At 33.9% G+C, this 18061-nt stretch overlaps 3 pseudogenes; all 3 read right to left on the bottom strand.

The window, feature by feature from the left end:
* Positions 1 to 3306: 3306 nt before the first annotated feature.
* On the bottom strand, positions 3307 to 4044 carry LOC149224419 (calmodulin-like protein 2 pseudogene; annotated as a pseudogene).
* A 4208-nt stretch (positions 4045 to 8252) lies between these two features.
* LOC149224420 (calmodulin-like protein 2 pseudogene) lies at positions 8253 to 8783 on the bottom strand (annotated as a pseudogene).
* A 5123-nt stretch (positions 8784 to 13906) lies between these two features.
* Positions 13907 to 14699, bottom strand: LOC149224421 (calmodulin-like protein 3 pseudogene; annotated as a pseudogene).
* Positions 14700 to 18061: the final 3362 nt, after the last annotated feature.

Genomic DNA, 18061 nt, shown 5'->3' on the forward strand with positions numbered 1-18061 from the left:
ACACAGTATGGTCACAAATCTAATTTCTAAAAGCACACAAAAATTGAAATAGAAGGATGCAACATGAAATTATAGAACAAAGTTACCGATCAAATGACTCAAAAGGAGAATTCTAGCCAAAAAAAAACCTCAAAAAACATGAAATGAACGAAAAGTGTTGATGCTGAATAACGTATTTTTTTCGAAGTAAATTTTCTGTTGGAAATACTGAGAGGGGGGATGAATCAGTATTTATTTTCAATTGTTATTATTATTTTTTGTTAAATCATTTATATTTATAACACAGAAATAAATAACATGAATGAATGCTTTTATTAATATAATCTTTGCAATAAATCAAGTACAATGTATATATAGCTTCAACTAGTTGCCAAGCACCAACTTGGGCTTTTTGTGAGGCACCAACCCTGTCTTGTCAAGGAACCAAACTTGGATTTAGGAGCACCAACTCCCAGGACACCAATCCTTCCAGTTCTGAGGCACCAACCCCAAGGGCTCCAACCCTCTACTGTAAATTGTCTGGATCTGTTTGGTAGTAATTCTATGCTCCCAACCCTGCTGGACCTATGGCTTACTTCTGTCTGCCTACTTCTTCCACGTCTACCAGACCTTCGGCTTCCTCTGTTTCTTATAGTTTTACCAACCTGTAAACTTTCCTTGTTCTCTGTTATATATGCCTGATACCCCTTACCTTTGGCTTCCTTTTCACTCGCTTGATCTTTCGGCTTCCTCTGCGCTCACTCTTCGAATTCCTTTGTCTCTTCGAATTCACCAATACTCAAAGGACACGTTCATTCGAAAGGACGCCAAATTACAAAAGGGTTGCATATTAAAAAACCATATTGGAGATCCCACGTGCCACGTGATTCCTTTAATCGCAATTGCAGCTTCTGGAGGTATTTTACAAGTCGTGCCAATAACATACTCTGTCCTCCGATATCAACATCATCGATCTTCATATATCAATATAGTTAAAATAAAACATATAATGGGTGGTCCCACCAGCCACATCATTACCTTAATCGCAATCGCAGCTTTTAAGAGGTTCGCAAATAACACAGTAATTTCGCTACTGCTGATGGAGCGGATGTGATGCAATCTTAAGCAATAGTTAATAAACCCGTCGGGTCCATAACCTTATCCCAATCGACGGCTTTTCATTGTTACATCTCTTCAAGACTTGCGATATGCGATAGATGCGATATTTCTTTAGGACGTATTATAATTGTGTAGCGGGTATGCATACTTATGTTGCATCGGGGTTTTAATGTGACAATAGCTTTTAAAAAACTTGCGATGTGGCAGATGCGATGTTGTATTACAACGTATTGTAATGGTCTCGTGGGTCTGTATATATATATCGCAATCGTAGATTTCAAGTGGCATTCCTTTTTAATACATGACTTCCAATGCGGATGTGATATAACATTGAATCATGTTGTAATGGTGTAACGGGTCCACAATAATATAATGAGTCCATGCGGATGTGATATTACAATAGGGTGGTTTATAATGGAGCGATTAGGTCCGCGCCTTATCACAAACGACGGTTTGCGGGACTTCACGAGTGCGGGACTTGAGTCATACTTTCCTACCCCCATTCTTTTGACAACTATTGTTCTTGTTGGCGCTTTCCTCGCTGTGTGTTCCTCTTTGCTCCTTCTGATGAATTCTTCCTCTTTGCAGGACTTCACGAGTGTGGGACTTGAGTCATACTTTCCTACCCCTACTCTTCCGATTGCTATTGTTCCTGTTGTCTCTTTCTGATATTTCATGCGATATCTATCATATGGCTCTTACTCTTGAGCATATGTGATATTTTAATAAGAACAATTTGTAATAGACTCTTACTCATGGCTTGGCTTTCCTGTGGCTTCGCTCCTTGGCTTCATATATAGAATATTGCCATATTAACATCAATGACAATCTAGATCAACATTTTCAATATTTTTTAAAAGTAGCAATAAAAACCAATTTTTTTACAAAGGACACCCTGAAAACAAAAAGTGTTGTTTTTGGTAAATTTTCAACATTTTTAAATAATGACGTGAAATATAAAATATCATGACTCCAAAACTCTTATTAAAAAATGTTGAAAATTTACCCTAAAAAGACGTTATTCCAACGTCAACACTTTTCGTTTTTTGGTGTTGAGGTAATAGTTCTCGCTTCATTGGTAACTTTGTTCTATAATTTCCTTTTTTTTTGTAAACCCAACTAAGACTTAGATTCGTGGGTAGTTTTAATATCTTGAAGAGATAATTTGGCTCAAAGTTTATACTTTCTTAAGTGCACTTTGTGCATTGTTTGTAAATGCTCTAATTTTTAATTAATGTTTTGCTAAGCTGCCCATTGTATGTTTGCTTTATTTGCATGTTGCATCCTTCCATTTCAATTTTTTTGTGCTTTAAGAAATTAGATTTGTGACCATACTGTGTTGCATCACATTGGTGTTGAAGCGGGTCTTGATTTATAAATGTAAGAGAGAAGAACAATCTCAACAACGAGAGCTTTTTGGGTAGAATTCTTATCGAAAGAAAATAGTTCTAGCAAAAGGAAGTTGTTAGGTAGATTTATGGGAAGAGAAATTGTATTGGTAAAGAACAATATAGCACACAAAAGAAGGGTAGAAATACCAGCATACGCTGATGAATAATATAGAAGAGTTGCAAATCAAATTACCTGGATGTTGAAGGCCATGTTAATGAAGATAGATACTTAGGAAGTAACTCAAAGAAAAAGATCTGGAACAGATATTCATAATATGAGTGACAATGCCTAGCGCTTTAACAAAGCAATTGAAAATTTTGAAGTTCTAAAAGAGAGACTTATAAAGTGTTTGATATAAACGAGAATTAGATCAAAGATAAAAATTACTAGCTACTTAGTGAGCATAAACCTAAGAAGTGAGAAGTCATTCGGTGGGCTAGGAAGATAGATAAATTATTTGATTTAAACTCATTGAAACCCCAAGAAGTGAAGCATGCACACACCAAGCTAAACGGGAATGCATATATGTGGTGGTAAAGTTTGAAATTAGAAAAACCAAGAAAATGAAAAAACAAAATTAGATCATGGGACAAGATGCTTGTCTAGCTAAAAAATAAATTTATTGCAATGGATTACACTAATGCATATATGTGGTGGTAAAATTTGAAATTAGAAAAACCAAGAAAGAGAAAAAACAAAATTAGATCATGGGACAAGATGCTTGTCTAGATAAAAAATAAATTTATTGCAATGGATTACACTTTAAACATCTTTATGAAGCTGTTGCAAAATCTAAGAGAAGAATATATAAGAATGAAAAAATACATTTCAATTTTTAATCATTACATTAGTTCTCCATTATATTTGAGCAAAGTTGTGAGGGTGATTAGGTTGTTACAAGGTACATAAATGGTCGCTGATATGGTGAGTAATTACGATATAAATACTTTATATCAATGAGAAAGGAACATTTTCAAATTCAGATGAGTACAGGGTAGCTTTAACCCTGGTTCACAATATGGAGCCGAAATCTCTAAGATCTCTGAGAATCAACAGGGATCTTACAGGTCATCATGTTCTTAAATTCAAGAAAGTCCAATAGCCCGTTGGAGTCCGAATCATATGTAAATATCATCTTCTGGCAGTTTTCTAGATTTTCCCCTTCCTTGAATCCCAGATTACAGAGCACCCGCTGAAGCTCGGCGGAGGATATGAAGCCGTCGTTATTGATATCATAGACCTTGAAAGCCTCCATCAAATCCTCACACCCATCGCCATTGCCCAATTCATCTTCTGATCTGGTATCGTCCAGAAGAAAGTGACAGAGCCCAACAAATTCATCAAATGTTAAGCTACCGTCTTCGCTCTGAGACATTTGTGCAACGACACATTTTAAGTCTTCTTCTGAAATATCGATTCCGATTCGACACAGGAAACGATTCATTTCATTTACAGTCAGCCAGCCATCGCAATTTTCATCGATCGTTTCATATAGTCTGCGAATTTCGTCGATATCAATAGAAAGCGCCATTAATGCTGTAAATTATTGGGAGCAGCTATTGCGAGAAGTAATGAAAAATGCAATGCCAGATTTCCCAATATATAGGAGAAAATTGAGTAAATGAAATTATGAAGAAGCTTCTGGAAATTATGACGAAGCTTCTAGACGGATCGCGCGCCGTCGGAGATCAAAATAGACTCACTTGACGGTTTTCACACATTTTTGACATGTTTTCACAATTTCTTAAAAGCACGATCTTGTAAAATTTCAAACTGTATTTTGACAGGCAAATCACCCCATGACAAGCAATTTGCCCGTCAAATTCCATCCCGGTCTAACCAACCGCCATCCCGGTCTAACCAACCGTGTGGAATGGGGACGGTGAGAAGAATGAAGATCCTGGGAAACATAGCAACGGAAGTTACCCAGAAGTCAGCGACTCTGCAGGAGGATGGCCGCTGGTGGAGCCCAAGAGAGTAAAGGAAAAACGGATGGATCCCAAACGTCAGCAACTCCACGCAGGCATGCACGCTTCGACCATGCGTTCGCGCAGACATGTGCGCGATAACAATCTCATTCTGCTTCTAGTGATCATTGACGACGTCAGGAAAATTGGAGAAATGAAATTATGAAGAACATTCCGGATCGATGCGCACTGCTTTCGCCCACTGTCTCGCCGTCGCAACAACAGGTCCATATAACCGTGTCGAATGGAGATGGTGAGAACAGTGATGGAAGTCAGTGCCTCACCACTTTGCTCAAATCTAATGGAGCACAAATGTAATAATTAACTGTATTCTTTCATTCTTATATATTTTTAATGGAATAATGAAATGTATACTTTCATTTTTATATATTTTTTTCTTGAATTTTAGAGCTTCATAAAGATGTTTAAACTAACTTTAAAGTGTAATCCATTGCAATGAATTTACCCTTTATCTTAGCAAGCATCCTGTCCCAGGATCTAATTTGATGTTGTTGTCCCATGATATAATTTTGTCCTTTTTCTTTCTTTGTTTATCCAATTTCAAATTGTACCATCCTTTTAGCTCGGTGCATGCATGCTCACTCTCTTGGGGTAATCCACATAATGAATGAGTTTTTCTCTTCTGGGGTTGCTAATTATTTTAAATCAAATATTTTCATCATCTTCTTCAATTCACATAATGAATGAGCTTTTCTAGTATATGTATTTTCTTGTAGCTCGGAGCATGCATGCTCGCTCTTTTGGGTTGCTAATTATTTTAAATAAAATAATTTCATCATCTTCTTTAATCCATATAATGAATGAGTTTTTCTTGTATATGTATTTCTTTTTAGCTCGGTGCATGCATGCTCACTCTCTTGGATTGCTAATTAATTTAAATCAAATAATTTCTTCATCTTCTTCAATCCACATAATGAATGAGATTTTCTAGGTTTATGCTCCCTAAGTAAGTAAGTAGTGATTTTTATTTTTGATATAACTCTCATTTATATCAAATATTTTATAAGCTTTTTTTAAAAGCTTCAATTTTTTCAACTACTTTGGAAATTCAAAGCTTTAGCTATCATCACTCATATTATGAATATTTATTGTAGATATTACTCTTTGAGTCACTTCCTAGGCATCCATCCTTATTAACATGGCTTTCAATATCTAAATAATTTGATTTACAACTCCTCTATATTATTCATCCGCCTATGCTTGTATTTTTGTTTTGTGCTATATTGTTCTTTACCAATACAATTTCTCTTCCCATAGCTCTACCTAACAACTTCCCTTTGCTAGAACTATTTTCTTTCCATAAGAATTCTACCCAACAAGCTCTCTTTCTTGAGGTTGTTCTTCTCTTTTCCCTGCATAAATCAAGACCTGCTTCAACACCAAAGTGATGCAACTCAGTATGGTCAAAATCCAATTTCTAAAAGCACACAAAAATTGAAATGGAAGGATGCAACATGAAATTATAGAACAAAGTTACCGATCAAACCAAAACTATTACCTCAAAATGAGAACTTAGCCAAAAAAAACCTCAAAAAACATGAAAAAACAAGGTGAAAACGAAATGTGTTATGCTGCAATAATTTTATTTTTTATTTTTTTTATTTTATTTTATTTTATTTTTTTATTTTTATCTTTTTTCCAAGTAAATTTTCACATTTTTTTACAAAAGGTACCTTGAAAACGAAAAGTGCTGATTCTGGAATAACATCTAAATTTTCAACATTTTTTTAATTCGAAAAACTTGATTAAAAATGTTGAAAATTTATTCTGAAGCATCAACACTTTTTGTTTTCAAGGTGTCTTTTCACAAAAAAAAATATTTTTTTCTGCCATTTTTAAAAAATGTTGAAAATTTACTTTAAAAAAAGAAGTTATTTGAACATCAACACTTTTCTTTTTCAACCTCTTTTTTCATGTTTTTTTGCTAGAGTTATTGTTTTGAGGTAATAGTTCTCGTTTGATCAGTAACTTTGTTCTATAATTTCTTTTTTCTTTTGTAAACCGAACCCAGACTTAGATTAGTGGGTAGTTTCGTTTTCAACCTCTTTTTTCATGCTTCTTTGGGTTTTTTTGATAGAGTTCTTGTTTGGAGGTAATAGTTCTCATTTGATCAGTAACTTTGTTCTATAATTTCCTTTTTCTTTTGTAAACTGAACTGAGACTTAGATTCATGGGTAATTTTAATATTTTGAAGAGATAATTTGGGTCAAAGTTTATATTTTATTAAGTGCACTTTGTGCATTGTTTGCAAACGCTTTAAATTTTTAATTAATGCTTTGTTTAGCCACCCATTGTATGTTTGCTTTATTTCCATGTTGCATCCTTCCATTTCAATTTTTGTGTGCTTTTAGAAATTAGATTTGTGACCCTAATGTGTTGCATCACTTTGGTGTTGAAGTGGGTCATGATTTATGCATGCAAGAGAGAAGAACAATCTCAACAATGGGAGCTTGTTAGGTAGAATTCTTATAGAGTGTTGAAGCAGGTCTTGATTTTGTTGGGTAGAATTCTTATAGAGTGTTGAAGTGGGTCTTGATTTATGCATGCAAGAAAAAAGAACAATCTCAACAACTAGAGCTTGTTGGGTAGAATTATTATAAAGAAAATAGTTCTAGTAAAAAAAGTTGTTAATTAAATCTAGAAGAAAAGAAATTATATTAGTAAAGAACAATATAACACACAAACAAAAGAACAATCTCAACAACTAGAGGTTGTTGGGTAGAATTATTATAAAGAAAATAGTTCTAGTAAAAAAAGTTGTTAATTAAATCTAGAAGAAAAGAAATTATATTAGTAAAGAACAATATAACACACAAACAAAAGAGTTGAAATATCATCATAAACTCATGAATAATATAAAAGAGTTGCAAATCAAATTACCTAAATATTGAAGACTAAGAGCCATGTTAATGAAGATAGATACCTTACAAGTAACTCAAATAAAGAGATATAGAATAAATATTCTTAATGTGAGTGATGATGGCTAGCGCTTTGATTGTCAACGAAGCAATTGGAAAATTTGAAACTCTAAAAAAGAGGATTATAAAGTTTTTGATATAAACGAGGGTTAGACTAAAGATAGAAATCACTACAGACTTAGTGAGATTAAACCTAGAAGAAGTCAGAAGTCATTCGGTGAGTTATGGAGATAGAGAAATTATTCAATCTAAACTAATTGAAATCCCTAGAAGTGAAGCATGCACGCACCAAGCTAAACGGGAATGCAAAAGACAAAATTAGATCATGCGACAAGATGCTTGTCTAGCTTAAAAAAAAAATTATTGCCATCGATTACACTTTAAACATCTTTATGAAGTTGTTGCAAAATATATAAGAATGAAAGAATACATTTAAATTTATAATCATTACATTAGTTCTCCATTATATTTGAGCAAAGTGATGAGGGTGATTAGGTTGTTACTAGGTATGGTCCCCGCTATGTTATGCAAGATGAGTGAGTAATTAAGATATAAATACTTTTTATTTTATTTTTTAAAGGGAGGGGCTAGTTCCTATGGGGTCCTCTTTTTTTTGTACATATATACGTGTCAGACAAGCTGACATCCGTCACATCTCCAAATATTCACATTACAATCTCATTGAAACTTTTATATGCTGCTGCGCAGCGTTACAAATCAGTACACGATCTCTGGTGGGATGCGTGGCAGCCGACTGCCCCAACCATTGATCCATACACTCGTGTGCAATGAAGATATAAATACTTTATATCAATGAGAAGGAACATTTTCAAATTCAGATGAGTACATGGTAGCGTTAACCCTCATTCACAATATGGAGCCGAAATCTCTAAGATCTCTGAGGATCAACATGGATCTTACAAGTCATCATGTTCTTGAATTCAAGAAATTCCAATAGCCCGTTGGAGTCCGAATCATATGTACATATCATCTTCTGGCAGTTTTCTAGATTTTCCCCTTCCATGAATCCCAGATTACAGAGCACCCGTTGAAGCTCGGCGGAGGATATGAAGCCATCGTTATTGATATCATAGACCTTGAAAGCCTCCATCAAATCCTCATACCCATCCCCATTGCCCAGTTCATCTTCTGATCTGGTATCGTCGAGACGAAAGTGACAGAGCCCAACAAATTCATCAAATGTTAAGCTACCGTCTCCGCTCTGAGACATTGGAGCAACAACACATTTTAACTCTTCTTCTGAAATATCGATCCCGATCCGATTCAGGGAGAGATTCATTTCAGTTACAGTCAGCCTGCCGTCGCAATTTTCATCTATCGTTTCATACACTTTGCGAAGTTCATCAATGTCAATACAAAGCGACATTAATGCTGTAAATTATTCGGAGCAGGTATTGCGAGAAGTAATGAAAGAGGCATTGCAGGTTTCCAAATATATAGGAGAAAACTGATCATTATTTCATAGGCGATATCGGCTCCTGGGCTCTCTTTCGAGGTACCCTGGGAGCAATAACAATCTCATTCCGCTTCTGGTCACCATTGACGGCGTTAGGAAAATTAGATAAATGAAATTATGAAGAACCTTCTATATGATCGCCCTCTGTTGCTCTCACCCATTGTTTCGCCGTCGGAATAAACGGATGTTGGGCTCTGACTGTCTACCCAACCGTGTGGAATGGAGACGGTGAGACGAAAGAAGATTCTGGGAAACACAGTAATGGAAGTCACGCACAAGTCAGCGGCTCTACACGAGGATGGACGCTGCTGGACCCTAAGAGGATAAAGGAAACAACGGATTGGCTCTGCATGAGGATGGACGCTGCTGGAGCCTAAGAGGATAAAGGAAACAACGGATGGATCCCAAACGTCAGCAACCCCACGTAGGCATGCACGCTTCGTGGATCCAAGACCAGGCGTTCGTGCGGACATGTCGGGACTCGGGAGTATTATCATAATGCAATCTAAATATTGCGGTAGTGTATTTTTTTATTTTTATTTATTTATTATTTTTTTTTTTAACGTAGCCTTACGATTATGTTTTTTTGTATCGAAATTTATTTGACATGGGATTTTGTAAATCCAAGTAAAAGATAATTTTAGGGGTTTTTGGAGTTTTTGACGGTGCTGAATCCATTTCCACCACCAAAAACATGATTCAAACATTGTCTCTACAAGATTTTTTGAAAATTTTTTGCCTGCCACTTTTCGTTGTCTGGGCAATTCCTCTGCCTTTATGAATTCTCCATAATTTAAGTGTTTTAGAGGTTTTTTTACATCACTAATTTTGATTGTTAAATTTATTTAATCTCTGAATTGAGGTTTCCGTGATCCATAAGTATAACGCAGAGAATTTTTTGGTAATAACCACACCCAGAGGGTTTGGTCGACCTGTTTCGAATGTGGTTATTACTGGACGATTCTATCATTATAATTATGGATCACAAAGGCTTAAATTGAGAAATTACTACCCATTGTGATTAAGGTTCATGATGATGAACCACATTGGTTGGTTCCCATCTAGATGTGTGGTTATTACCAAAAAATTCTCAACATTGACTTTATTTAAATTAAGTGATTTAGATATATAAAATATTTTTAAAATTTTTCTATATTCAAAAATAAATTTTAAATAATAAAAAAATTAACAATTTTATAAGAATTATATCACTAAATTTAAAAGTCGTAGTCTAACTAGCTGGATGAATTGCCCGAAAAGTTATGGAAATTCCGATCATATTTAGAGAAAATCCGGTAAGGATTTTTGTAAATCCAAGTTATAGTTCTTAAACTTCAACTTTTTTAGGTGTCCTAGATGTTTTTGATGGTGATGAATCATTTTCCACCATCAAAAACACGATTCAAAGACTGTGTCTACAAGATTTTTTTGAAAATTTTTGCCCGAATTCTGGCCACTTTTGACCATCCAGGCAATTCCTCCGCCTCGTTAGACAACTCCAATTTAAAAGGGAAACAAATGTTAATTAAACTTTATATCACTCTATATTTGATTTTCAATAGAAAATGTTTTTATTTTATATATATATATATATATATATATATATATATATATTATATATTTATTTTTTTTCATAGAAAGAAAAAATAACACTTTATCTTTTTGTACTTAGCATACAATTTGACATATGACATTCTTAGTGATAGTAGTGCCTTTGACTCCATATTACAAGATTAGCTTGTTCCATTTAAGTTTGGTTCTTATAACATTGTTATAAAATAAGGGAAATATAACATCTTTTTGTATGTTAAAATAAGGGGAGTATTAAGGGTCAGACTATTGGGTTTATATAATACTTTTATTTATAATTTGGAGGAAATGTGGTTAAACTAGTGAAATTATAATAATGAGAAAATGATAAATTGGGGTTGAAAAGTTTACTATGGGCTTGACAAAAATTGTAAATAACAATCTTTGAATATGAGATTAAAAAAACTCATCTTTGAGACTAACTACTCTTATTAATTTATATGGATGTGAGGTTTGGAGATGCAATATCTCTAGAGAGTCATGGACAAAGTTCAAGTAAATCCAAAATAATTTTATAGTCTATAATCTCAAAAAAAATGCACCCTACCCCATCCTCATAGAAGTAGAGCATGCCTCTGACTATTAAAAATTACTTTAAAGTGAGATGTTATCAAACTCATTTTTTGTTTGACAAGCAGCTACAATTAATATAGATCCATCTTAACTCTATGTCTATCATCCACTAAGGAATCCCTCAAGGTGAAATCAAGTATTTTCAATTTAAATTTGTTTGATAAATAACTACAACCAATATAAATCAACCCTAACTCCATATCTATCATCCACTAAGGAATCCTTTGAGGTGAAATCAAGTATTTTCAATTTAAAAAGGTTTTCACCTTAAGAGATTTGATTCCCTTGGCACATGATAGATCCAAAATTAAGATGAATCTATATTGGTATATAATGTAGTAATTATAAATGTAAGGGCATAGCTCAAAGAAAAAACATTATTCAACAATAGAGTTATAAGACATTTCAAAAGATACAAATTAAATTTAGCCAACATTTTTAATAAGAGTAATAATTTATTCTTGTCTTTGCTAAGGTGGATGGATTGATGTTACCATGGAAGGGTTCTATCCTCATGGAATTTCAGTTTGCACACCACTCTAGAATGGTTTTTGAGCCACATCATTTTGCATTAGTCATTGAGCATATTTATTTATTAGAGCCATACACCACATGCTACACATTTTGTATTTTTTGTATATTAATATTGCAAATTGATTATGATGATGGGGAAGACAAAGAATAAGGAGAAGGTCCAAGAGTTCAATCTCAAAAACTGAGAACTCAACATGAATAGTGAGAGGTTTCTCAAAGATGTTCAATGTAATTGATCTCATCATTCAAAAAATATTTTTTCAACGATGTTTAGAAAATTGTGGGAATTCCACTACCCAAGTTTTTACATTTTGGTGACCTGATTTTTGAAGGATTAGTTTAGGAAGAGGAAACGTGTAACCAAGCCATGGGAAAATTGATGTAGAAATGGAAATATATAAGGAAAATTTAGAGAAGCTCCAAGAAAAGTATAGGGATTGACAAAAAAGAGAGGCCTCCAACACAAAATGTCCAAACAATGGCAAAGGAGACCTTGGTAAGCACTTTTTAAGGGATACATCTTATTGTTCCTTCATAAACCAGTGATTTGATTAGACAAATTGAATTGCATACCAAAAATATGGGTTTCATTGATTTGTGGATTGGGCAAATGGATTAGGGAATAAAAGCATGCATGTATCAGAAATCCAAGCATGCAAGTCTTGGTTACATCAACCAAAAAGCATAGGAAATATTAAAAATTCATTGAATTGAGAGAGTATACAATGAAGGAGGGGTCCAAACCACCATTAGAATAAGAAGTGCACCAAAAAGGATTGCAATTTCAAGATATTCACTAAGTGAAAATCTATTCCAACTTTGTTGGAAAGTCAATCTATTAGTAGAGTAAAATCTAAATATCACTATCCACTAATAATGTGTGAACTTAATTGATACAAAAACATATGCCATTGGCCATACTCATGGATCAAAGTGGATCAAAGAGAGATGAAGGAGAGGATGTGTGGGCCATTCATTCTCTTCCCATATAAATCACCAATGAACAACTTTGGGAGTTCATGTAACATTGATGTTTTTTTTGCATTTAATGGCATGGGTTGTTGGAGTATACCAATGTGGAGATGTGGGAATGGAAGGAGTTTTTAGGTGAGGGTCATGCCCTCAAGTCTTTATAAATAAGATATAATAATATATGTAACACATGAATTAAATAATTTGTGAGATGGATATGCAATAAAGAGATTTAAGGAAGAAAATATTGATCAATCAATCACATGATTATTTAATTCAGTATTAAATTTTGTTTGGTTGATAGTTTAGAATATTAATGGTGAAAGGGATATTATTAGAGGGAATCACAAAGGCATTGTCGGGGGAATAACATTTTGATTTTAGGGGAAAGGAGGAAGAAGAAGCTAGAGATCTTGAGAAGAAAACAAGACATTGAGTGAGTACGTGCTATAATTTTCTTTTTCTTTTATAAACCCCAAAAGAGACTTAGATTGGTGGGTTGGCCCAAAGTTTATATTTTTTTAAGTGCATTTTGTGCATTATTTGTAAATGATTTGAATTTTTAATTATTGCTTTGTTAACCCGCCCATTGTATGATTGTTTTATTTGCATGTTGCATCCTTTTCCATTTCAAGTTTTTTGTGCTTTTAGAAATTAGATTGTGAACATAGTATGTTGCATCAGTTTGACATTGAAGTGGGTCTTGATTTATGCATGCAAGAGAGAAGAACAATCTCAACAACAAAAGCTTGTCGACTAGAATTTTTATGGAAAGAAATAGTTCTAGCAAAAAGAAGATGTTGGGCAGAGTTATGGGAAGAGAAATTGTATTGGTAAAGAACAATATAGCACACAAAAGAAGAGTAGAAATACCAACATAGGCATCCATCCATTCATAGCCATGTTAATGAGGATGGATGCCTAGGAAGTGACTCAAAGAGTCTGAGTCTACAACAAATATTCATAATGTGAGTGATGATGGATAAAGCCTTGAATGTCCATAGTAGTTGAAAAAATTGAAGCTCTAGGGGAAAGGATTATAAGGTCTTTAATATAAATGAGAGTTAGATCAAAAATAAAAATCACTAATTCGGGGATATAAACTTAGAAGAACTTATTCATTGAGTAGATTGGGGGAGATGAAAAAATTATTTGATTTAAAATAATTAGCAATCCCAAAAGAGTAAAACATGCATGCACGAAACTAAAAAGAAATGCACTAAGCTAAAAAGAAATGTATATATGAGAGGGTAAAATTTGAAATTGGATAAACAAAGAAAGAAAAAGGACAAAATTAGATCATTGGGCAAGATGCATGCTAAGCTAATGGGTAAATTCATTGCAATGGATTACACATCTTTATGAAGTTGCAAAATCCTAGAGAAAAATATATAAAAATGAAAGAATACACTTAATTATTACATTTGTGCTCCAGCAGATTTGAGCAAAGTTGTGAAGGTGGAAATTCAATTCAATGAGAATAAACATTTCCAAATTCAGATGAGCAGAGATAGAGTTAATCGTGGTTCACAATATGGAGCCGAAGACTCTAAGACCTCTGAGGATCAACAGGGACCTTACAGATTATCATATTCTTGAATTCAAGAAAGTCCAGTAGTCCGTTGGAGTCCGAATCATATGTACATATCATCTTCTGGCAGTTTTCCAGATTTCCTCCCTCCATGAATCCCAGATTACAGAGCACCCGTTGAAGCTCGGTGGAAGATATGAAGCCGTCATTATTCATATCATAGACCTTGAAAGCCTCCATTAAATCCTCACACCCATCCCCATTGCTCAATTCATCTTCTGATCTGGTATCCTCAAGAAGAAACTGATACAGTCCAACAAATTCATCAAATGTCAAGGTACCGTCTGCGCTCTGAGATATTGGTGCAACCAGACATTTTAAGTCTTCTTCTGAAATATCGATTCCGATCCGACACAGGGAGCGATTCATTTCATTTACAGTCAGCCTGCCGTCGCAATTTTCATCGATCGTTTCATATAGTCTGCGAAGCTCGTCGATTTCAATAGAAAGCGCCATTAATGCTGTAAATTATCCGGAGCAGCTATTGCGAGAAGTAATGAAAAATGCAATGGTAGATTTCCCAATATATAGGAAAAGGCCCAGCATTATATCATACGCGATATGGGCTCCTGGGCTCTCCTTCGAGGTAACATGGGCACAATAGCAAACTCATTCCTCTTCTTGTGGCCATTGACGGCGTTAGGAAGACTGGGTAAATGAAATTATGAAGAAGCTTCTGGTATTGGTTGCGCGCTGCTTTCGCTCAAGTGGGGGACGTCGCAGCGACAGGTCCAACTAACCGTGTTGAAGGGAGATTTGTGACGAAAGAAGATTCTGGGAAACACATAAATGGAAGTCACGCAGAAGTCAACGGCTCCGCACAAGGAAGGGCACTGGTGGAGCCCAAGAGAGTAAAGGAAAGAACGCATGGATCCCAAACGACAGCAAATGTACGCAGGCATGGACGCTTCGTGGATCCCAGCACGACGTTCGTGCTACATGTCTGAGTATTATCATAAAATACAATAACTCATCATATTTTAAACTATGTTAAAAATCAGATTCTTTTAGAGAGGCGGAGGAATTGAGCAACAAATATTCACGATGCTGTAGAGTATTAATTAAGCAGCAGTTGTATATGTTTACACTTGGATTTTGTCAAGGCTAAAATTTAACGGTGGGCATATACAACCCCCACTCAATTAATGTTTTATAGCAGATTTTATTTTCAGCCGAGGAAAGGTTAAAAGTGGTAAGAATCTAGGGGAAAAAAATTCAAAAAATCTTGTAGAGGCAGTGTTTGAATCATGTTTTTGATGGTGGAAATGGATTCAGCACCATCAAAAACCTCTAGGGAACCTAAAACCTTGTTTTTGATGGTGGAAATGGATTCAACACCATCAAAAACCTCTAGGGCACCTAAAACCTTGAAGTTTGACCACTGTAACTTGAATTTACAAAAATCCCTACGAGATTTTATCAAAATATCACTGGAATTTCCATGACTGTCAAAACAAAAAATAAGTGTAATGCAAGTTGACTCATCACCTTTTTTCAAGGCAAACCAAGCCACATATAATTACTCATTAGTGCTCTGTAAGGAGTCCCTATTTCACTCTTGCCATAGGCCTCTAGGTTTTGCGCTATTAACTTGTATCCTTAAATATAAGGAAGACAAACTCTTAGCAAAGCAAAAGCAATTTTATGACACAATTCAAGCTATATATATATATATATATATATATGTATATTCCAATGAGTTAGAGTTAAATTTTGTTCTAAATTTGTTGTAATTGTAAATTTAAATCTTATTAGGTTAGGTTTAATTTTTATTGTAGGGTTGAAAATGAAATTCACCTTTAATGAAATTAAACTATTATAAACGTGTTCAATTTCTATTGGCCTTAATAATAACATTTTATAGGTGGAGAGATTACATCTAGCACTAGCGCAACCACATTAATAAATCACGTAATTGATAAACAAACATCTATCAACCACATTTATTGCTAACATTAAAAAATATTAACATTAATAATTTTATTATTATTTATAAATTATATATTATTATTATTATTTAACACTATAAATTACCCAAAAAAAAAAAAAAAAACAATATAAATATAAATATAAAAATTAAAAATAATATAATATAATATTAATGTTAAAAATTAAAAATTAATAATAAATAATTAATAATTAATAATACTAAAAATAATTAATAATTAAATATTAAATATTAATAATTAATATCTTGAAGTTAATTAAGTAATTTCTTTTCATAAAAATTATATGACAGGAAGTTTTGGTTGGAACCAACCAATATAATTCATTGTCAAGACCAAATTAAATTTATATAAATTCAAAATAAATTGAATCGGTTAAAATAGTTTAAAAAATCTAAATTTATTTATACATAAAACAAGCTTTCATTCATATTCTTTCTGATTTAGTCCTAATGATGGACCCCCTTTGGGGTTTGAAACGTCGACAGAATAAGCACAAAACTGTGGATAATCCGGATCATGCCACTGCAAAATATATATATTTTAAATAATAATCTTTACTTTTTACTCCACATCGGTAACATCCCCTTCAGCAAATAAAGTGAAAACGTACACTTAGCGTCATATGTATTTGATTTTTAACAACCAATTCCAGCAAAATAAAGTGAAAACGTAGGCTTAACGTCATAACATATTTGGTTAATGGATTGTATTTTCAGGGGGAAGTGTATCCTCGTTGAAGAAGCAACATTTATTACACATATTCGTAGAAACGAGATGATACAACACGCTGTGGAGCAGCGAAGCGGAATTGGTTACATTGTTGCGGAGCAGCGATTCATGCACCGTGAGTCGAACCCGGGCGGGGAGGCTAACATCGTGTTTATACAATGCGGTAATTCATGAGTCCTAACTTTTAGGATTGGTCATCGTGAAATATATGATAGTTTCAGTGGTGGATTTGAGTTACTGTGGGAAAAGGTTTCTGGCTCGAAAAGAGTTTTGTGGTAGAGGAAAGGAAAGTGAATAGAAGGGGCAGTTTAAAGGGAACTTTTGTTATTGTTATTATATGGATAAGTAGTTCTTATATCTTTTGATAAGTCAGATGTGATGTGGATTTTCATTACTATTTAATTATTTTAATATCGAACATGAATTAAATATTTTATTGTCAATTATAATTAAAATATAAATAAATGATTGTGTTTAGATTTTCTAGGATTAGGGAGATGTATAATTCTTTTTGTGCTTAACATAGAGTTGATATATGGTATTACTAGTGATACACAGTGGTGCCTCTGGAGTTTTGGTGTTTGGAATGGATTTGCAAGTAGTCTCACCGGTGGCATTACCCATATACCTGTAGTGTAGGAGGATACAAGCAATATGAAAGAAAGTCCCATCACCAACTTCAGTTTTGTTGTTTGGACCATCACCAACTCCAACCTCTTGAGTTTTGTTGTTTGGAATCGATTTGCAACTAGTCCCACCCATGTTCTATATTAAAAGATTGTTTTTTCTATTCATGTTGGATTCATATAACATTTTAGTTATGTTCAAATAACGAAACTATTAACCACCAAAGATATGTTAAATTAAAGGAACTATTAAAAGTACATTGAGATACCATCCCTATTTACAACTTGGGGGAAATTCCTTCATATAGCTAGAATTATAATATTTAAAAAATGATAAATGGAGAGTGGAAAACTTACTATGGGCTTGAAAACAATTGTAAATAACAATATTTGAATATGTGATTAAAAATACAATAGGATAATTCATTGCTTGTTGCTGAACTAAATGAATGAGCCTATACCCTTGCTTTCTACTTTATAGACAAAGAAGAGTAAGCCCAATGAATCTGGACACATGTACAACAACGCATCCATTGGAGATGATCTGAAGCATTCAAACATGGAGCCTCTTAGAGATCTGTACCCTTGTCTGTATGTATGCACATAACTAAACTTACACTTAAT

This window comes from Pinus tabuliformis, chromosome Q (genome assembly GCF_031772625.1).
Source record: "Pinus tabuliformis cultivar Carrire ecotype Pingquan chromosome Q, CPIR1, whole genome shotgun sequence".
Classification (NCBI taxonomy): Eukaryota; Viridiplantae; Streptophyta; class Pinopsida; order Pinales; family Pinaceae; genus Pinus; species Pinus tabuliformis.